Consider the following 23686-nt stretch of genomic DNA (forward strand, 5'->3'; position numbering starts at 1 on the left):
TGTTTATTAAGTATAATGGCTTACATATTTTTGTTTATTTGTGGCTCTTTCAGAATTGATATCAGAGATATACTGTCTGAACTGTATGTATTTGGAAAAACACATTTCTTTTCTATTTAGAGAGAACAGCTTAAGAAAAATAGATACTAGCTCTTGTGCAAATAATATAAAATTAATCACAACATTTTAATTATTTTCTCTTATTAGAGAAACTGGGGCCTACTGAGGCCAGAAGAGGATGTTTGGAGTATGGACAGCTGTGAAAACCATCTGGCAACTCTTACAAAATTTCAACTTCCCTTCCTATAGGATCCAAACCTATACTCATATACATGAATGTTTATAGTAGCATTATATATACTTGTATCAATGTAAGGTAGTATAAACATTCATGTATATGAGTATAGGCTTATAAAAGGTAATGAATTATAAAGGGTAATGAATGTTTAATAAATGGAGAAATGATTTAAAATATGCATCCATATGAACAAATTTTAACAATGTTATACTTCTTAAAAGGAGACATTTGGAAAAGGCTACTTTTGGCATCAATTATATGAAAGTTCTAATATAGGCCAATAGCTTAAGGTTTTAATAAAGCCCGTGTTGGTTAACATCTGTGAAAGAGGAAATATGGAGTAACAATTTAAGAGGATTTAAGTGAATCCTTAAATTTTGCTAATATCTAATCATGTTAAATTTGAACTATCCTATTGATGTTTATAATTTACTAGAGTATTTTAAAGCAATTCTTCATCTCAGAAAACAATTTTTAACATTTTTATAAATGTATATGATAAAATGTTAATATTCATATATATTTATATATCACAACACAATATGAATTATATGAGTGCTATATATAGTATGTTTAACTTATAGCTCTTATCACAAAGGTTAATAATATCTTTGATTATAAAACCACTCCTATGTGTAGTCATATTTGACTACAGAATACTTTGCCAACATCAATATAAGCCTGTGAGTTTGACAGCAAATTAAAAAAAAATAAAAGAAGGTTTTGATAATGTTTAGACTGCTAAAAACTGCAAATTATGATTCGCTCTTTTTTTAAAAATTTTACAATATAATTTAGTTCTACATATCAGCCACAGATTCCCTTGTTCTTCCCCCTCCCGCCGCCCTCCCCTTCCCCCCAGCCCACCCATTCCCACTTCCTCCTGGGCAAAGCCTCCCCCAAGGATTGAGATCAACCTGGTAGACTCAGTCCAGGCAGGTCCAGTCCCCTCCTCCCAGGCTGAGCCAAGTGTCCCTGCATAAGTCCCAGGTTTCAAATAGCCAACTCATGCAATGAGCACAGGACCGGGTCCCACTGTCTGGATGCCTCCCAAACAGACCAAGCCAATCAACTGTCTCACCTATTCAGAGGGCCTGATCCAGTTGGGGGCCTCTCAGCCATTGGTTCATAGTTCATGTGTTTCCATTCGTTTGGCTATTTGTCCCTGTGCTTTATCCAACTTTGGTCTCAACAATTCTCACTCATATAAACCCTCCTCTTTCTCGCTAATTGGACTCCTGGAGCTCCACCCGGGGCCTAGCCGTGGATGTCTGCATCTGGTTCCCTCAGTCATTGGATGGGGTTTCTAGCACTACAATTAGGGTGTTTGTCCATCCCATCACCAGAGTAGGTCAGTTCGGGCTGTCTCTTGACCATTGCCAGCAGTCTATTGTAGGGGCATCTTTGTGGATTTCTGTGGGCCTCTCTAGCACTTTGCTTCTTCCTATTCTCATGTGGTCTTCATTACCATGGTCTTCTATTTCTTGTTCTCCCTCTCTGTTCTTGATTCAGTTAGGATCTCCCGCTCCCCCAACCTTTGTTTCCCTCGACCCTCGCCCTTTATTACCCCGACTCATGTCCAGGCTGTTCATGTAGATCTGTTCCATTTCTCTGTCATTGGGCAATCCCTGTGTCTTTCTTGGGGTTCTGTTTTCCAGGTAGCCTCCCTGGTGATGCGAGTAGCAGTCCAGTCATCCTTGTTCCACATCTAGTATCCTCCTATGAGTGAGTACATATCATGTTACGTCTTTCTGAGTCTGGGTTACCTCACTCAGGATGATTTTTTCTAGATCCATCCATTTGCCTGCAAACCTCATGATGTCATTGTTTTTCTCTGCTGACTAGCATTCCATTGTGTATATGTACCACGTTTTATTTATCCATTCTTCAGTTGAAGGGCATCTAGGTTGTTTCCAGGTTCTGGCTATTACAAACAATTCCAATATGAACATAGCTGAGCAAGTGCCCTTGTAGTATGACTGAACATTCCTTGGGTATATGCCCAAGAGTATCATTCGCTCTTTTGCCTACTTTTAGTCTACTTCATGTGCTCTTTGTTTATTGCGTTGATATAGCTTCCACTTGACATTAAGTTCCCCTCTTTTAAAAGCATTGGGCTTAATGTACTGAGTTGATGTTTTCTGTTTTCTCCATGTTTTCATCAGGACTGGCCTTAGACCCACCAAAGCTTTTAGATAGCAAAGCATAATGCCTCCAATTTTTTATTTTTTTATTTTTTTATTTTTTTTGGTTTTTCGAGACAGGGTTTCTCTGTGTAGCTTTGCACCTTTCCTGGAACTTGGTATGTAGCCCAGGCTGGCCTCGAACTCACAGAAATCCACCTGCCTCTGCCTCCCGAGTGCTTGCGCCACCACCACCTGGCAATGATTCCATTCTTAAACCCACTGTTTTCTTAATTCTCAATGCAAGAAAAAGAGCTTGAAATAGTTTATTCAGCAAACTATGTTCTTTCTTGCTGATTTACTGAAGTATTTCTGAAATCCAAATTGGGTTGGCCCCACCAACCAGGACACAACAGGCTTGCTTTCAGGGCTTGTAATCCTGAATTTGAAATATTCTGTTACTTTTGTACCCCGTACTCTGAATGATTTATACTTGTGAACTTGATATATGTAAATTGTCACATTATCCATGAATAAAAATTTCATTGTGAATATGGACTGAGAGAACAGTAAGGAATTTAGTTCATTTTAAAATATTATATATTACTGGACTTCTTTCAAGGTGTTTGTTATACAGCTCAACTTAAGTTTTCAACTAAGGCCCATTTAGGGCAACTGTTTAAAGTTACATCATTCAAGTGAAGAATGTCTTATAGTTTCCATACAGTGAAAAAATCTAATTGGGGAAAAAGGCATATAAATAAGCAACCTTGCATTTGGAGTATGTGTTTTGGAATATGAACTCTCCTTGTTCAAATCCAGTCTACACTGTTTACTAGCTTTTAAGCATGTAGACATTGATATCTTATTAAAACTTTACTAAGTGGTGTTCATGATAATATAAAATTTATAAGGTTTTACAAAGCAAACACTGTACATATTTCTAGGTGTTTAGAAGTTTATTCATATTAACTGATTTTTGTTCCTATGTTTATTAGTTTCATTTGTACAATAGAAGTTTTAGAGTTGTGATTTATTCCTGTTTCCCTAAAATGCATCAGTGTCTTTTATAAACTAGTTATTGAATAAAGTGCATGTTTACTGATCCTGTTTTGATTGAACACGTCCAGGAATAAATGTAGTATATATAAAGAAATTGTTCTAACAACACAGGTTCCCAGTACCCATAAGCAGTCAGATTAACATAAAGATTCTATGAGTAGAAGACAGAGTTGTATTGAGAATTTCAAAGGCTCAAACATTTTTAATTTACTTAAAAACTAGCACAATAGCTTGCCACAGAGGATTTTCAGAGGATTTTGGTTATTCTCAGAAAACATGTGACTTGTGTGTTGGAGACAAAAATAAATCAATTTTCACCATATTCATACCAACCAACTATTAAACAGTTTTGCACATTTCTTGAATCACTGAAATATTTGAACTTGTCAGTATAAAATGTGTGCATATGTCAAATTTTAGTCTGAAACATTTGCAATGGAAAATAAACACAGTTGATACTTGCCTCTAAGAGAGACATTATCCTATTGTGAAGAAAAATAGTGTCCATCTTCCAAAAAGTTTCCTATTTGATTTTTATATAATTTCTTTGAAAGATGTCTAAGAGCCACACTTATTATCTATCTGGCTATTAATATTTGAAACTCTGAAGCAGCATTTATTTCTAGTAATAAATATTTCAAAGGTGCTAGTCACTAAATTATTTATGTTTTATTGTTTAATGACAGTTACAGTGGTTAGTTGGGTCAAAAAATGGTGCCTTTATTTTATAATCAGACCTACTGTATTAGTTACTTTTATCATCATTGTGGTAAAAAACTTGACAAGAAAAAAATTACATGAAAAAGACATCTATTTTGGACCTACAGTCTGAGAGGATCTATTCCATCCTAGGGACAAGGCATGGCCATATTTGAGTCTGTGACATCCTGAATTTTAGTAGCTGCTTACTGCTCAAATCATTCTAGAAGAGGAAACAGACACTAGAAGGAAACAAAAGCAGATTGTGATGTTAAGGCTCATCCACACTGAATAATCTTCATGATTCCACAACGTCCCAAAACATTGCCACCTCTGGGGAGCAAATTTTCTAACAAATGAACAGATTGGGGGATTGTTCGTATTCACACTTGAAGAAATAGAGAATCTGATTGGATTCATCAATAAATTAGTCAATTCTTAATTGATATTTCAGACCAAGGAACATTTTGCTATGCTACAAATACACAAAAGCTTGAGTAATGTAATACAATAGAAAGTTGTGAACATGAGAAAGAGACTAGAAGCTAAGAGGGGAAATTGACAATATATGATGGAGAAAAGATGGTAGGGGTGAAAGTAATCAAATGCATTATATGCATTTTAAAGTTGTCAAGAAATTAATTAAAATGTAACTCATCTCATTCTGGTATCTTATTATCAAAATTCCCATAAACTGGGTAGTTTGTAAGCAGCAGAACCATGTTTGTGGCCATAAAAGAGCATGAGAATTCTACAATCTAGAAATAAGTGTACTGATGTCCGGTGAGGACTCACTTTCTGGTCTTCATATTCAGGTATATTCAGGTAAATAAAGGCAGACAAGATCCTCTAGCCATCTTTTTTAAGGGCATGAATTACATAGATGAAGGGTCCAATCTTATGGTCTAGTCACCTTTAAGGGCTCCGCTTCAGTCTGTTCTCTGGGCTTGAGTTTAGAGTAGACCAGCTGAATCCTTCAGAAAACAACAGCAGAAAATATAAGGTTGCACAAGCTTAACGTGTTTCTAAGAACAGCAGAACAAGAGTGTCACTGAGAATCAGAGTTGTCTGCAGAATATGCAGTACTTAAAATAGATGGGAAAATACGTTGGAATTGGTGGCTGGCAAGATGGTTCTTGAGTAACATCCACTTGCTGCCCAAGCCTGATGAACTGAGTTCAATTTTCAGAACTTACAGAGAAAGAAGAGAACAGACCTGCAGGGGTCTATTTTCTTCTTCACTTCAATATGTGACACTGCCACATGAAATCTCAATCTCTTACACACACACACACACACACACACACACACACACACACACACACAAGAAAGAGGGAGAGAGACAGAGACAGAAAGATAAACACACACATATATGGACAGAGAAGGCAAGGCAGACAGACAAGCAGACAGAATGAGAGAAAAGAAGAAAGAGAGAGAGAGAGAGAGAGAGAGAGAGAGAGAGAGAGAGAGAGAGAGAGAGAATCTACTGAAACTACAATAAATCTAAAATATTTAAAAGCTTATGCACGTCGGGCAGTGGTGGTGCATGCCTTTAATCCTGACTTTCAGGAGGTAGAGGCAGGCAGATCTCTGTGACTTTGAGGCCAGTTTGGCCTTCAGAGCAAGTTTCAGGACAGCCAGAGTGGTTATGCAGGAAAACCATGTCTCAAAAAGTCAAAAAAGTTTATGCACTTAAAATTAAATAGTGAAATTTATGTACCCTAACATTGAATTGAATACAATAAAGCCACATTGTCCTTTATATAAAGAGAAGGGAATAAAAGTTTTTCAGAAAATAGAAACATGAAATATACTTTCAGAAAGTGTTTCAGAAAGTATTCATTATTATTTTGAAGTGATATTTAGCTGGGTTTTACATATGTCTGTACTCAAGAAAGGTTACTTACATAGGGAACTTCTAATGAACTGAAATGTTTAATATGGTCATCAAATAATGACTTAATTGACTGCTTTATTTATATATATAGGAAGAAAATATTGATACTAATATCATAGCATGGGTTATTTTTCATATTTCAAATGATGAGCATTAAAATGGTGTTATCTGGGAGCAGTTAAATATCCAAGCCCAAAAATGAAAGCATCATAGTGGACAGAGTTTTAGGAAATGGAGTTCAAATTAGGAAACCCAAATTTTATTTTAGTTATGAGAAGGTAAATTTTTCCCGAATGAAATTCATTAGATATATTTATTCATATATAAAATCTGTAAAGACCCAAAGCATGTTGATGTAACATGCATAGCATGAACTGACATAGTAGTTAGGGCACAGAGTGTCCAAAGCTGTCAGTGTCATGGACATATAATATTTCTAGGTACAAATCATTTTCCAGACAGCATGGTTTTCATTAGCATTGACCTAGGTCATTTGACCATAACTAGTCCCTATTAGTTTAATGACATGGGAATCATATAGTGGGCTGATACAAATTCTGGTTCTAGCAGAAATAATATTCCTTAAGACTTGATTTCATGATGAAAAACATTTGCTAATGCAAGAGAAAAGAAAGGAATAAAAAAAGTCTCTTCCAGGAAATATTTGACTGAAAATTGGCATGGGTGGGAAACAAAGTTACTCCTAATCAATTTTCCTACCTTGGGGTTTAGCAAAGTTCCATATCATGAATGGCAGGCAGAGCCATTGAATGTATTGCATTCTCATCAGCAATGATATTTAAATATTAAAATCAAAATCAGCTTAGCATCTCATGCTGTTAGAGATCAGAGGCTGCCTGAGATAGGCAATAGACTCACAGACACTATTGCTTATAGAAATAAGAAATTAGAGTGATACAAAGTAGTTTGTCTTTTATCATTAATTACTAGGAAAAAAAAGAGGATAAACAAATTTCTTGACTGTGTAACCTATCGAGATTGAAAATGTAAGTGAACCCTACTGGGTTATTTCTATGTTATGTGGAGATACGGTACTGTCTAAAGACACATGAAAGCCAGTGAACAAAATGTTTACTTTAATATTAGAAATACATATGATGAATTAAGATTAAAAATGTTATCAATATGTTGCTAAGACTTGGCTTCTAGGTGCAGATGTTATCATCTGAAGTATGCATTATATAAGAAAAATGTATTTTAATTGGAAAAGCATAAAAAGTCAACCTACAATTGCTGCAGATATATAATGAGTAAAATTTAAGTTTAATCTCGATGCCACATTTACATGATAGGAATAAACAGCTACAAACTCATTGACATAATTAAATAGAAATGAATACTTTGTAACAGTGATTCATGGCATGAGAAAACATTCTGGGAAACAAATGAAAGTCAATTTGAGGTGGACAGCAACTGCACAAGAAATAAAGTGTTTGGCTTTATAAAAATTGTATACATACTCTTATTTGTCCACACATGTAGAGCAATTACAGCTTCTGAAAGAGTGTAAACAAAGCAGATATGGTTAGTCAACTGATTTGATATGTTGACATGGTATATGACATTTGAAGAACCACTTGCTCCCAATTGGATGGATCCATTTCTGAAGAATTTTGAGGACTTGTATGACTTTTTTTATACAAACATTGAAGGAAACATTGTAAGAAAAAAAAGAGAATAGATATCCAAGAGCTATGTGTTAAGTAGATTCTGTCCAACTTCAAAATGTGAGCTAGAAAGGGAAGCATGAAACACCTATTCATTGTTCCATCTCGTACTCTGCACTAGGGAAAACACAGTGTAAAAAAAAATACTGTGGAAGCCAAGAGTTCTTCATTTTTAAAAAATATGTTAACATCTCATCTCTTAGTAAAAGGTACTCTTTAGAGAAAAATCTGTACTTACAAAGGGGTCTTACAGAGATACTCTTGAGTTTAGTACCACTGTCTATAAAAAAAAACCCAATAATATCTATATATGTATTAATAGTAATTTTTTGAAAAACGTCATGGAAATACACAGACAGGATGTAAAAACTAGGGCATTTTATTAGCCAAGTTAACACATTATAATAAATCATAAGACAGTCACATTTAAGAGATTCATCAATTGCACTGGCCAAAAACATTGTCAGATCTAGAAAGTAACCTGAGTATTTCTGAGGATGTGAAAGTCTCTTGCTGCTTCATTTATTATTTCTTTTTCATGCTCTCTCTTGAGTCTCAAATTATTGTAATTTGATACATTAGTGAAATTTTATTAAGGGTTTTATGAAAATTAAATTAAGTATCAATTTAACCTTATGAAACAAAAGCTAATTAATCACATCAAAAACATTTGCTGATCAGAGGTGGCTATTCAAAGATGTCTGCTGCATGGCTATAGCTCCTCTGTAACAGGTATTCTTTGTTAGCAAGATTTTAGCAACATTCTTGGCTTTGTTATGCTTTGTATTAAGATCAGCAATCACAAATTCTATGAATCCCACAAGTTAATTCTTCAATACTTTATGGATAAAGTAGTTAGCCCTCCAATTAGACTGGGAGACATTTATGTCTTACATCAATATTGCATTAAAAGCGTAAGTTCCCATTGATAATATCTGTAGTAATCATGATTTGAGTGTGAACCACTCAGTGTTAACTGTACTATCTGTAATGTTTAATAATTATAATATAGACATGGGGAGATATCATTGAAAAATAACATGGGAAATGGAGAGGTGGCTCAGAGGTTAAGGGCACTGGCTGCTTTTCCAGAGGTCCTGAGTTCAGTTCCCCATAACCTCATAGTGGCTCACAACCGTCTATAACGAGATCTGGTGCCCTCTTCTGGCACGCAAGGATACATGCAGACAGAATGCTGTGTACATAATAAATAAATCTTTTAAAAAAAGATAACATGGCTGCATCTAGTAATTTTATACATACATACATATAGTATTTAATTTTTTATTGAGCATATGTTACTGTGTAGGGGAAACTATGAATTTATATTTAAAGTTTGATAAACAAGAGTTAATTCACATTATTGAAAAGTAAGTATAAGAGAAGAAATAGAATTAATAGAGGACTGGAGTACAGCTCAATGGTAGAGCACTTGCTTACCAACAATAATTACATTGCTTTGATCCTAGAACCACAAAATAATAAAACACAAAAATAATAGTGAAATAAAATTGAAAAGTTGTGTTGTCTAAAGAAATATATATAAACTACAGCTCTGTTTGGAATAGAAAATAAAGGATCATCTGTGATAATTAAATGAATCATGACATGTTGTTAAAATGTGATATTACATAAGGCCTGAAGTATCAAAGCAATCTTTAGGAAACGTAAGAAAATAATGATTGTCATGAAACAAACATCAGTAAATGTATTGATGATATGTATGTGCTCACAGTTACCGCTGGGGAAGACTTTGTGATTGGCCCTCTTAGACGTTCATTTTACATAAATGTGTTAGCAATGCTTTAGAGAATATACAAATTATTTCTTGAAAAGGCAAGCGTTTCTAGGGAATTTTATTTTCAGAATTAATATCAGCCATTTAACAACAAACACCCTTGTAACATGTGTCCTTGATTGAAATGGAGCATTTTTCTAGTTAGCCATTCCCCATTTCCTCAGCAGGTCTGTGTCAGTGAAGGTTGTGCACTGCTGTGATTACATAATTTCTTTAAATATAAACTAATTAGTTGTGTTATACCCTAGCAGAGGGCACCAACCGTGGCAAAATATGAGAGTATGGTCTTCTAAGTCTGCAGGGTACAGCTTTTCTTTGGTAGCTGATCCTGGACCTTAAGATTCAAGATAAAAGTGTCTTTTACTTTTGAAGCTAGTCTCAACATTTATTGTAACTGATTAAGGGAAACCCTTGCAGGGGAATAATAATACACAGTTACATCATTATATTGACAAGACATCTGTGCTGCTGTGGATTATAACTCTCAAAGCTTGGACAAAATGTACAGGGATTTGGTGATATAATAGTAGTTCATAAAATAAGACAGGTCTATGTTGGGGAATGCCAAGAAATGTAGTAACTGCCCTTGGGTTACTACATGAGAGACTCAAGAATTATGTATCCATGTAAACTAAAGGGATTCTAAGTATTTATAGATCAGGAAGGAGAACTGTGTTGTAATATATTTATATAACTAGCTATCTAGAGAACAATACCAAGACCAACAAAATAACTTGTATGCTAGCAACACCTTATATAATGCAAGATTATGGAATCCAAGACACAATTCAAATTTATATGGATGAATTTAATGTTCTGCTTTTGAGAGAAGTACTTTGAACCATTCATCTGATTGTTTGTATATAGTGGATTATACCGACTAAATGCCGCAAGAATTTCAACAGGGAAGGTTAATGTTCAACATGTTCAGACTGGAAAGTACTACAAAGAAAATTGAGACTTGATTTTGTAAAAATTATTTTACATAACGTGGCAGAAGGGAAGATACTTGTATGTGCGTACAACACATCAAATCAACCCGCAATTCAGCGAGCAGACTAGTATAATAAAACTGCATGAAAGTATTGACTAATTATGATTAGGAGTTCTCAGAAGTGTTTCAACTATGACTTCACTTTTATCAGAGAGAAAGCCAGTGATAAGCCCTGAAATTTATAGATGAATCATCTAAATCTCTCAAGTCCAATAGAGTGAAATTAGTCTAAACACTTAATTCTTGCAAGAACTATAGTATGTTTTCTCATTAACACAGAAATCATCCTGATTAGGTAAAAAAATACAAGCAGTCTTATGTGGTGATACTGTGTTTCCCAAAATATTGTGCACCCTAATAAACTTATCTGGGGTCAGAGAACAGAACAGTCACTAGATATAGAGGCCAGAAAATGGTGGCACACACTTTTAATCCTAGCATTCTGAAGCCAGACGGATCTCTGTGAGTTCAAAGCCACACTGGAAACAGCCAGGCATTGTGACACACACCTTTAATCCCAGGAAGTGATGACAGGAAGCAGAAAGATATATAAGGTGTGAGGACCAGAAACTAGAAGCTTTTTGGCCTGGTTAAGCTTTTAGGCTTTTGAGCAGCAGTTCAGCTGAGACTCATTCTGGATGAGGACTCAGGTTTGATTTTTATTAATAAGACTTGTTAAGATTCATGCTAGAAGCTGAACACATTTGCCATCACTGGGCAAAGTCATCTTGGTAAAAAGTATTATATTAATGAACTTGTTAAGTTTAAGAAAATATTTTTGAAATTGACAAACAATGATACAATATCTGTCTAGAAGAGAATAAAAATATCATGAAGTGCACTCATATGTTTTAAGGTCAGAACCATAACCTTGCTGTAGTCAGATCAGATGCTGAGTTAAGATTTCATGAGTTACTCGGTAGGATGTTTACTTTTGACAAGTATTAGCTTACAGAAAAGCAATCAAGAACACTGTCTCAAGTTAATATTTATTGCTGTCTTGTGAAATAGTGGTTGACAATATTTTTGAAAAAAATGTCTTATAATCTCAAGAGCCAGAAAAATAGTTGACCAACAATAATTTCAATAGTCACAGAACATTTTTATTCATTTGTACCGTGTTAGTATTTCAATGCTCAGTAACAATGAATGTAAAACACACACTAAAGTGGGAACCTTATGTGTAACAGATGTAATTAATTTATTTGAAATGCTGTCATAAAAAGGAGCAGCATTTCTATCTGTAGTGGAAAAGCCACAATTCACTGGCATATCTAATTTAGAAAAATACATTGTTTTGTCTCATTCTGGACATTTCATTTGTATTAACTGGCACTGGGCCAATAATAGCAAGATGGTTTATGGTAGTAACCAACTCTTGTCTTGATTAGATTTGAGGCCTGCTCCAAGAAAGAATTCTTGCCTGATATTGTCAATATGGTCAAAACCCATAGCTAGGAAAGTCATAGGCCCAAGTGCAGGAACTTTGATGTTGTTTTTGTTAAGCCACAAAGCAGATCCCCAAATGCCAGTGCTGCTGCTGTCCTAAGATGATGGCCTGAGCCTAATCCAGCCCCTATTCTATCCAAGTAAACAGAAGGATTTTTACTGGATAAAGAGAAACCTAAACTCAACATTCCTCAGAAATCTCATGGATGCTTTCTATTTTTCAGGAAAGTTACTACTTCTCTTCTCCACCCCAGAGAAGAGTTCTCTTTTCGAATTACCTTGGACAAAGAACTTCTAGTTCCAGAACAATCTAAGCAGCCTACATAAGTTCCAAGACCCTACACTTACTCCGAAGCTATTCTGGCCAGTCTTTCAGGCCCTATTGCTAGCTTCCCCAATGAGACTGACCAGAATCCCCCCCAAGTGGCTGTACTCTTCTCTATTAGCTCTCCCAACAGTTGTTCCCCAACAACTGTTGCTTTTTCTGCCTAAAGAGTGGTCTAGTTTAATGGTTTCACTGTACTTTGCTTACAGTTCTTTTGCTAAATGGTTGTTTTCAAATTACCTTATAAATATTCATGATTGTGTCAATACATTTCTGATTTCTTCAAATCTTAGGCTGAGAAGCTTCTTGTGGTAGTGAATAGTCACCAATATAGGAACTTATAAAATGTTCAAAGTACTGTGTATAATTGATTGTATGTGCACTTGTATATCCATAGATGGGACATCTATGTCCCCCAGCACAATGCTCTGGAAACATTGCTGAAAGAGATCATAAAGAATGTAAGAGTCAGAATAGGGGGAAGAGTGCTTTGAAATGCTGTCCTCTTGACAAGACATGGCTGTCACATGTATGGACTAACAGAAATTATGGTTACTTGTACAAGACACACTTATGCTCAAGTCAGTAAAACGCTCTAACATTGAGGTAGAAGGGACTCATGAGGCACCAGGATTAACTCAGTAGAAAAGGGTAGTTCATAACTACTAAAGGAGGGAAAGTTACTTTCTTAGGGATGTGGCCACTGCAGGTTCTCTATTAGCCAATGGATTCTATTGGCCAGTGGATAACCCTATAGTCATATAAGTAAGGGCAATAATAGCTGGACACAGTGAGTGTTTACATATATATAAATTAATATATATTAATGTAGTTATATGCAATATATAATATATATTAATTAATGTATATTTAACTTGAGGCACAAGATATATATCACAGAGAGGGCCAAAAAGAAGTACAGAGAGTCAGTGGGAGTTATATATGATAAAGATATATTACATATGTCTATGAAAGTTTCAAAGAATAAAAAAGGAAATAAAAGTTGCAAATCATGAAAATGTCCAGAATTAACAACCAGCAATAATTTTATTTTATTTTTTTTTTGGTTTTTTGAAACAGGGTTTCTCTGTGTAGCTTTGTGCCTTTCCTGGAACTCACTTGGTAGCCCAGGCTGGCCTCGAACTCACAGAGATCCGCCTGGCTCTGCCTCCTGAGTGCTGGGATTAAAGGCATGTGCCACCACCTCCCGGCCAACCAGTTATATTTTATCATTAGAGATATTTAATGCATTTTTATCTTTAAACTCAGCATAGTTATCATAATAGCATATTCATAATTACTACTTGAACTGAAGCATGCAATTCCAGAGAATGACAGAAACTACATAAAGAATGTAGAACTCACACAAATTATATGAATGTCATATACTTTGCTTTGTACCCTTCTGTATACCTGTTGTAGGACATAATTTCAGCTTCTAAAATCTCTTGTTGTGTTGGACAGCTGTTGTTGACCTTGCCTACATATAATGATGTCACCAGACCAAGAAATTCTGAGTTTTTGCTAAGTCTACTTGTTTGTCTTATAAAACCCTACTTCCATTGTTTCATGGTTTCCTCGAAGTCTGGACTTAAGCACACAGAAACCCTGAGTGAAATATAGCTATAGTTTTGAAGGTCCGTGGTGTTTTCACTATGATATCTTCCTGGACCTGAGCAGAGTTCATTACAGTTCATTCCATAAATAAATAGTGTGCAGGTTCACACTCATTTCTACTTATCAGTCTTAATCAAATGTAATGATGACATTGACATTGGAGGTACTACATCCCTCCTATTGATAGTTTCCTATACAGAATGTGTCTTTAGATTTCAAACAAGAAGGAAGTGGGACTCTTTGAACATATTATTATTTAACAACTAGCTTTTAGACACTATATCTGGAAGTATTCAAAAAGTACTGAATGCTATATATTTAATAGATTTCTCCGTGGTGTTTTATATAGCTTTCAGATTCACTTATTCCTCTTTAATCATGGATCTCAACTGTAATATAATGTAATATTTCTAAAGTGTGAAAATGTCATCACTTGGAATGCATTTGTAAATCTTGGTTGACTCTGTATTCCAAAGTTCAACCACTTTGGTGAATAATATTTTTATATTCAGAATTACATGAAAATAAATAATGAAAAGTGCATCCTCCACTTTTCAAGCATATTATTTAAATGAATATCCTATGAAATACCTCTCACATTTTAAGTTTACTTTTATTAAGTAGATAATTTCCAGTAGAATTTAAAATGTAAGATTCTGCCCTAAATGTGTAATACTTTAATATTTCTACAACGTGCACTTAAATAATAAGAAAATGATTTCATTGTTCAATGTTTATTTGGTGTTTTGCTTGGCATGACACTTGGGCAGTTGGATGTTTTCCTTTTTACTAAATATTGTGATGTAATTACAGACACATATAATACATAAAATAAGACCCTTTGGAATATTTATGCATTGGACATGCATCTGGATTTACACACTGAAGCCAGGGTCTGACTAACTGTCCTAAGAATGTTTGGTGGGGTGCACAGCACAACCATAAGGTTCACAGAGTAATCGAAGACTGCACATAATTAGCAGTGTGTCTCAGGGATAGTGACATTGTCACAGTAGCCAGGTTACCACTACACAACTACAACTTAACATCAGGGTTCAGCTATGGGAAATCGAGGTTTTCCTGAGGCGACCTTAATACAACTGCAAAAATAACAACTCAGATGAGGAGACAGTGTGTGGTCTCCATTGAAACCCGGCTGCAATCTGGACAGTGAATTGCTAGGACATCTCAGGACTTTAGAGTGCAGCTCTTGCTGGATCCCCCAAAGTGTATTTACACTCTTCCTCAGGAGTCAGAGTCACCTTCACTACATCTGAGATTCCATTTGGTCCCTGGATAGGGGATGCTGACAAAGACTTTATCATTTACTCCACAGAGACTCTTCTTCACAGTGGAAACCGCGTGCACCAGCCTAAGATTTTTCATTATGCTTTTGGTCAAGTTTACCACAGAGAGACCAATGGCCCAGGACATATAATCTTTGATCAACTCATAGGTGCTGTCAACCACCTGTTTGCGAACCTCTTTCCACTGCTCCTTGTTTGCTTTAGTGCCCAGTTCTGGGTCCAGATTCCTCAGAGAGATGCTGACAATATTTATGCCACTCCACATGGGCACACTTGAGTCTCCATGCTTGCAAAGACCCATCTATGACAATTTAGCAGGCAAACTCCCAGTCTTTCTCCCGCAGGCAATGGAACTAAGCTGAACCCAGATTACAATCACTTCTGATAACTCAGTTGTTGGGAAAGCCACTTATCTTCCAAGCCACGTAGGTCAAAATATCTGCTGGCTTTAAAACAAGTCACTTGCAGTTTGTACTGCATTTCCAAGCATTGTGATTTATGAACTTGAAAATGTTCACGTTTCACTGAATGAAACAGAGGCAACTCTTCTCCTTTTGGACAGGACCCTGTTGTGATAATGGCCAGCTTGCAATCTGCAGTCATGCCAGAGAGTTTGCAGTCTTTACCAGAGACAATTTTTGTTTTTCTAAGGAAAAGGTGAAGATTCATAATCTCCTCAGTTTGTCTTCCATGACATCAAGGAGGGCAAGCTCATCTGCCAAGTCCTTCCTTAGGATAGTGATGGCACAAGACATGCCCAGAACACAAACCCCAACAACTGTAATCTTATTCTGGGATGGTGTTCTTCCCATAATTCATAATCATTGGTTCACATGTCGTTTTTTATGCCAGTACCAAACTGTTTTTATTACTGTTTAACTCTATAGTAGAGCTTGAAGTCAGGGATGTGATGCCTCCAGAAGTTGCTTTATTGTAAAGGATTGTTTTAGATATCCTAGGTTTTCTGTTTTTTCATATGAAGTTGAGTATTACTCTTTCAAGGTCTGTGAATAATTGTGTTGGGATTTTGATGGGGATTGCACTGAATCTGTAGATTGCTTTTGGTAAGATTGCCAGTTTTATTATGTTGGCTCACCTATCCATGAGCATGGGTGATCTCTCCATTTTCTGGTATCTTCTTCAATTTCTTTCTTCAATGACTTAAAGTTCTTGTCATACAGGTCTTTTTCACTTGTTTGGTTAGAGCTACCCAAGATATTTTATATTATTTGTGGATATTGTAAAGGGTGATGTTTTTCTGATTTCTTTTTGAGCCTGGTTATCATTTATGTATAGGAAGGCTACTGATTTTTTGGAGTTAATCTTATATTCTGCCACATTACCGAAGGTGTTTTACAGTTGTAGGAGTATCCTGGTAGAATTTTTTGGGTCACTTATATAGACTATCATATCATCTGCAAATAGTGAAAGTTTGATGGAACTCACGAATTTTAGACTGTGGAACCTGCATGGAACTGAACTACACCCTCTGCATACAGGAGACAGTTGTGTAGATGGGTCTGTTTGAGGAGCTCCAGGCAGTGTGATCAGGATCCATCCCTGGTGCACGAGCCGGCTTTCTGGATCTCATTACCTATGGTAGGACACATGGCTTACCGCTGATAAAGCAGGGAGGGACTTGGTCCTACCTCAATTGAATGTACCAGACTCAGCTGTCCGCCCATGGGAGAACTTACTCTGTCAGAGGAGGGCAAGGAGGGGGAGGAGGGATGAGAGGGAGATCAGAGGTGGGTATGTAAAAATTAATAAAAAAAAATAAAATAAGATTCATAGTCAGCTGGTCCCTGAATGTCATCTTGGAATTGAAACCAAAAGGGACTGTGAATATATGATGGGTGGCATCAGACATGCAACAGCAGGGTCTGGGCTAGGCGACAGCAGCTCTAGCCACACACACATACACACACAAACACACACTCACAAACACACACACATACACCTCACATAAACACACCTCACACACACACACACTCACACACACACATGCTCACACATATACTCACACACCACACACATGCTCACACACATACCACACACAAACACACCCACCACACATGCTCACACACACACTCCTCTCTCTGCCTCTCTCTCTCTCTCTCTCTCTCTCTCTCTCTCTCTCTCTCTCTCTCTCTCTCTCTCTCACACACACACACACACACACACACACACACACACACACACAATTTGTATAATTTCCCCCTAAGACCTAGAATAGAATAGTAGGAATTCAAATAATCTTTGAATGAATGATGACTAAGAAAAGCCTGGCATGCAAGAAACAATCAATGAAGATTTTTAAGAAGCACTTTGACATTATATGCTACTTAAAATAAGTCTCAATGCTTGTGAGAAGCAGGCACTGAAGAAAGAAAATATTAAGGGATAGCATGCTATTAAAGAGTACACATAAAGCTGTATACACATGTACAAGCACAGAACTACATACATACATGCACCTACATGCACAGGACATTGAATATGCTGCAGGAGTGACATTACAGCAACCTCATATCTAAACTAACCTATAAATTCTATATAATGGTTCCAGCTGAATATATATATATATATACACATATGTATACATATATATACATATGTGTGTAATAAGTATACATATATTTATTTACAGTTATTTATTTATTTGTATTCTTTCTATAAAACCTTCTGGAGTCATTTCTGTCAGGCATTTTTGTTCTTAAGGCAGTGTTTTGTGGACAATAGAGTACAAAGACCAAAAAAGAAATGAGAACCAAATAAGCATTCTTATTATACAGAGAAGACAGACAAAATCGGGCTGAGGATGTGAAATATTAGCTCAAATCTTATTGTCCTTCATAAATCTTCCAGGATAGAATGTAAGCCCAATTACAACCTCAACTGGCTCAAACATAGGAGTCAATGTTTTGAAATATCACTCATATAAAAACATTTAATATCCAACAAAACAGAAATTGTCAGCATTAGTGTATAACAAAATAATAATTTTAAAAGGGACTTTAATATTTTTATAAATATTATAAATCCTTTCATATCTCAGAAAAAAATTATTCCCAAATTTACTCATGAAATTTGTTTATTAAAGTATGAATATTCTGTCAGTCATATGTTCATACCATTTTGTTTTCCCTGGAAATATTTTGGTTTCCTTTAAAGAAAGATAAACTTGAAAATGTGATGTGATGCAAAATATGGTTGTAATAAATTTGTGATCACAGAAGGTTTTGGTATTCAACTGTAATAATAAGAGTATTTTTGTTAATTTTGCTGCATATAATTTTTGAATGAAGTTCTTAATCTCAGAAAACAACTTTACCCTAATTAAGTAGAACAGAATTGCTAATTAGTGTGTTCCCAAATACATACAGCATCACAGTATCCCTAAAAATTCAGTGTCATTAGTACAATGGCATAATGAGATTCTAAATTTAGGTACTTTTTAATATAGTTGTTACCAGAAAACACCATTGCATCCCACTTTTCAGTAATATAAAAGAAAACCTCTACTGATAAACTTTTTGTAGTTTCTAGCATCATAGTTATATGAAATCAACCCTCTTTTAAGTATTTGTTTTTGTTCTTGGTTTTGAGACAGGGTCTTATTAAGAAGTTCTGGCTGACCTGTAGTGCAATATATAGAGCATTCTGGACTTGAACTCACATAGATCCATCCTTCTCTGCCCCCTGTGTACAGAAATGAAAGATATGCAGCACCATTAAGCCTGATAATTAAAGATCGAAATCTTTAGTGTCTTTTCTTTCTCTAACTTGTTATGACAGTTGGAAAATCATAACTTTAGTTTTTTAGTCACTCTTCCTTTTTCTTTTGATGTCTTCCTCTCTCTTCCTCCTCCTTTTATCCCTTTTCCTACTCTTCCATTTCAAGGTCTTTTCCTTCTTTGCCTCTTCTTCTTTTTCTTTATCCTATCCACGCTTCAGGATTCCAGGAAAATTTTTACATTCACCTTCTAACTCAGATCAGTTACTTCCAACCTGTATAAACCTCAAAGAACCTGGTTATCCCCTATGGTTTTATACAAAATTGCTTTTTGTTGCTACAAATTGGAATTTAAGTACAAACTTGGTCATTTTGGTATACAAACACTGAATAACAAAATTACAGTGCTTAATAGATTTTTGTCTCATAACTACTTACTGTGGAAATGAACCCTAGGTGTGCTGCCTCAAGAAAGTAAAGATTCTGCTGCAGAAAATAGACTTCTCTGTGTATGCAATGAAAGGAAGGCCTGTGGGAATGGTACCAACCAGGTGGATACTGAGCATAGATAAGCTAGTACAAAATATATTTTGCCCACTTGGGGTTTTACAAAATTTGTGAGGACAGTTTAAATAGATGAAGTTCTGGACAGAATTAGACACCAACTAATTTGTATGAAATTCTGCCTTAAACCGTTCTAAAGATTATGAAGATTGATCAGTATTCTGCAAAGTTCTTTGTGTGTATGTGTGTGTGTGTGTAAGTAAAAAGTTGCATATGCGTTGGTGCATTTAATTGGCATAAGTGCCTTCCTTATCCTGCAAATTCTGAACTTTTATATCAAGAGAAAGTTAAAGATTTCTAAACACAGCATGTTATGCTTTGAGTACCACATGAAAGAGAACATGCAGGAATAAATTCTGTAGAGATGCAACTGCATATAATTAAATTAAGTGTGATATATGTTACAAATATAAGAAAATGTTATAGATCTTCTTTTTCACAAATTCAAAACTGAAAAAAATCAATTAAAAAAGAACGATTTATCTCACATTTTCAGAGACCTCTTTGGATGGGGGATGCCACTGTTTCTTTGGGCCTGCAGTAAGGGAGAAACATTAATGTAGACAGTATGAGATGAAAGAAAGCTGCTTAATTCTTTGTGAAATTAGAGAAAATAATCTGAATTTGCTGTTCCTAACAGCTGACCATAGTATGTTAGCTCTAAGGACAAATTTAGCATTTCTGTCATCTCTTAACCGAAGTTGTATTGTTGCCATTACAAATTAACAAAATTGTATGTGCTTTAGACGACATAAATCTTGTAGGCTGCAATTTTGCAGGTCAAAAGCCCAATGTCAGTCATTCTGGGCTAAGCACCAAGTGTTGGTGGAGCCAAGTCGCTCTATGTAAACTTGTTAAATGCATCTCTATTCTTGGATTGTGACCTCATTTTCATATCAAAAGTAGTTGTAGTGAACCTTTCTCCATAGGTACATACTTCTGGCATTGATTTCAGGCCAACCTTTTTGCTTTTATTAGAGACTAACCAAGGACAATCTCTTTGGCCAAGGATCTGTAATTCCCGTCGCATTCAAAGATTCCATTTCATATAAATAAATGACAGTATTTTTTCTTGTATGGAGAAATAGAACATTTTAAGGACAATGAATCAAATTATTTTTCTTGTACCATTTCCATTTAATACTATCTTTTAGAGACTTAAATTTTAGTATTGAAATTTAATGACATGTCTTAATCAGCTTTAAATAGTCTTAAAAACATAAGAACCATTTTATTTGCCTTTTGATATTCACTACCACTATACTATTTCAAAACATAAACATTTGAATAAAGCATTAGAAGATGATATTCTCAAATTTTGCAAAACATGTGACATATTGATACTGTAATTCTAATAAGAATATTGAATTTCATATCTGAGGAGATTATAGGCTACAGCAAGTGTGAGGACTGGAGTTTTTAATTCCTGGAACTCCCATAAATGCTGAGTTGGCATTGGTGACCACATGAGATGTCAGCACTCTGACAGCAGGGATAGAGACTCCCCAGAGTGAAGTGGTTAACTACGTTAGGTGAAAGCACAGACTCTATGCTCTGTTGAGGGACATTGCTTCAAGGAATAAAGTGGGCATCAACCTTGGGGCTCAGCAAACACATGAACTTAGGTTCTTTACCAGCACACACCTTGGATCAACAAATTTGAAAATGCAAGCATATCATAGAGGACAGCAAAGAGGGATCTATGTTCATACCTGTTAATGTTTAATTGTGTAAAAAAAGAAAGATAAAGATTTTGAAATACACCAAGAGCCCTTACCTCTAATCAAACTTAAACACGTCCCAAATTGAATAATCAGCTCAAATTAGATCATTTACTGAAACCATTCATTGTACTACAGAAAGAGGCATTGAAATCTCCAGGTGTGGCAGTTTGAATGACAAATGGCCTCCATAGTCTCATATATTTGAATACTTAGTAACCAGTTGGTGAAACAGTTAATGAAGAATGAGAACGGGCGGCTGGGGGGGGGGGTCCTTGTTGAAAGAGGTTTGTCACTATGGGTGAGTTTGAGGTTATCTGTTGTGTGATATTTTATTTGTGTTCTGGCAGATAAAGCTTGCCTGGAGATCAGAGGGCAGAGCTAACCACTAGTTAACCACAGAGGCCAGGCAGTGGTGGCATACACCTTTAATCCCAGGACTTGGGAGGAGGAAACAGGATGATCAGGAGTTCAAGGTCACCCTGGGCTACAGGAAACGGAACCAGTCTAAAAGAGAAACAGAGCCAGGTGGTAGTGGTACATTCTTTCAATCCTAGCACTAGGGAGATGGAGACAAGAATATAAAGTGGGTCGAGACAGGATCTTGGGCCCATTCAGTCTGAGGATTTGTAGACAGGATACCACCACATTTTGTGTGAGGATTCATAGAGGTAAGAAGTCTCTAGTGCTGGTTACTCTGATTCTCTGATCTTTCAGTTTTCACCCTAAAATCTCACTCTGGGTTTTTAATTATTAAGACTAATTAGAATCATGCTTCAATTATCTATCTGTTTTGGGTATTTTTTTGTCTGTATGTCAGTCTGTTCAACTGCCTCATAGTCTCAAGATGCAAGCTCTCAACTGCTGTTCCAACACCATGTCTAGTTGCCTGCTGCCATGCTCCCAGCAATGATGGTGATAGATTTACCCTCTGAAATTATAAGCATGAAAAACCCTATATTCATAAGTTGCCTTATTCAAGTGTCTTATCATATCAATAAAAAGTTAGTTAATAATATGCAAGCATAGACATTTGAAAAACATGAGTTGCCTTCATGGAATCACTTGAGGCTTCACAATCCCAAAGCATCCCACTAACAAGCTCCTCTAAAATATATGGGCTAAGATACAGTTCTGTGAGATGACATGCATTTGAACTCTCTGGTAATCTGTAAGACTCTTGGATTGCCTAACAGCAAATTCTACTTCAAATCTTTTCCGACCCATGAGTTTTCTAATACAAGGTAACCTCCTCATTATCAGAGCAGGTGGAATTCCTTCTGAGCCTGCCCCCCCTTCTTTTTCAGTTCCTGCCAATTTTTAAAATTATTATGAGAAAACATATGTCTATGTGTCTATGGAAACCACGTAGCATTCTTACACATTGATATTCAAAGATTACCTACTAAACCCAAGATTGTTATGAATGTTTATAAATTCAGCCATCATATGGCCTTGAAAATTGTTATTGCACCCCACCTCAGTCTATTTGCTGTAGATTTTACCTGTTCAACTTTGATTTCATCAGTTTGATGATCCTAATATCTTTAATGATGGATGTCACTATTCTTTATTGAATATCTTAAAGGGCTTTAAATACTTTTAAAAACAAATGAAACATTTTTATTAGCCCTTCAATCACTATATCAGTATGTTATTTCAAAACATAAAATTTGGAAAATAAATTGGAAGATAAATTCATTTTAGTGGGTACCACTTCCATCTATGACCTTGAGGTACCAGCCCCTAGTACGTTGCCTCAGAGCTAGCTTGAGACCTGAGAGGCATGTACGCAGCCCCTTCTCTTCTCTCCCTCATGGGTTGGATGGTGGGGACTGACTCAGGCAGCAGAAGCAGTGTGAGACCAGCCATCACCCTTCCAGAACTCTGTGACCGATTTGCGTCATCCTGTTTAGTGAGTTCTCCTCAATATAATTTATTAATAAATAATTCCTTTATCAATAATCTGTGGATTATCTGCAATACTTCACAGATTCACCAAAAACTGAATATGAGATTTTGTTGATGCTATGATGCTAATAAAAATATTAAATGTGTAGGTTAAAGATTGCAAATCTAAACAGTGAACCACAATTTACCCAGTACATATTCTCAATCATCGTTAAAGTTTAAAAGTTGCCTCTCAAATACAGTTATTTCTTCTGCAAATTAAAGTATAAATATACATACAGGCTAACTAACTGGTTAGACTGACTTTGTTAGTATGAATAGTAAGAACTTTTCAGATCTAGAGCCAAATTATCTTGGGATAATTATAGTCTCCTTAATACCCATCAACCACTGTCTGACTTCATATTCCTAAGACTATAAGACACCTTTTCATATTGTGTTGATAGACTATGAGTTTCCATCAACCCAAAGCTAAGAAATGGCATCATCTAGCATCT

General features: G+C 35.8%; 1 pseudogene; it reads right to left on the bottom strand.

Moving 5' to 3' along the window:
* Positions 1-14998: 14998 nt before the first annotated feature.
* On the bottom strand, positions 14999-16069 carry LOC128107811 (L-lactate dehydrogenase A chain-like; annotated as a pseudogene).
* Between the last annotated feature and the right edge of the window lie 7617 nt (positions 16070-23686).

The sequence above is a fragment of the Peromyscus californicus genome, unplaced genomic scaffold, assembly GCF_007827085.1.
Source record: "Peromyscus californicus insignis strain IS unplaced genomic scaffold, ASM782708v3 Scaffold_12__1_contigs__length_115047231, whole genome shotgun sequence".
Taxonomy (NCBI): domain Eukaryota; kingdom Metazoa; phylum Chordata; class Mammalia; order Rodentia; family Cricetidae; genus Peromyscus; species Peromyscus californicus.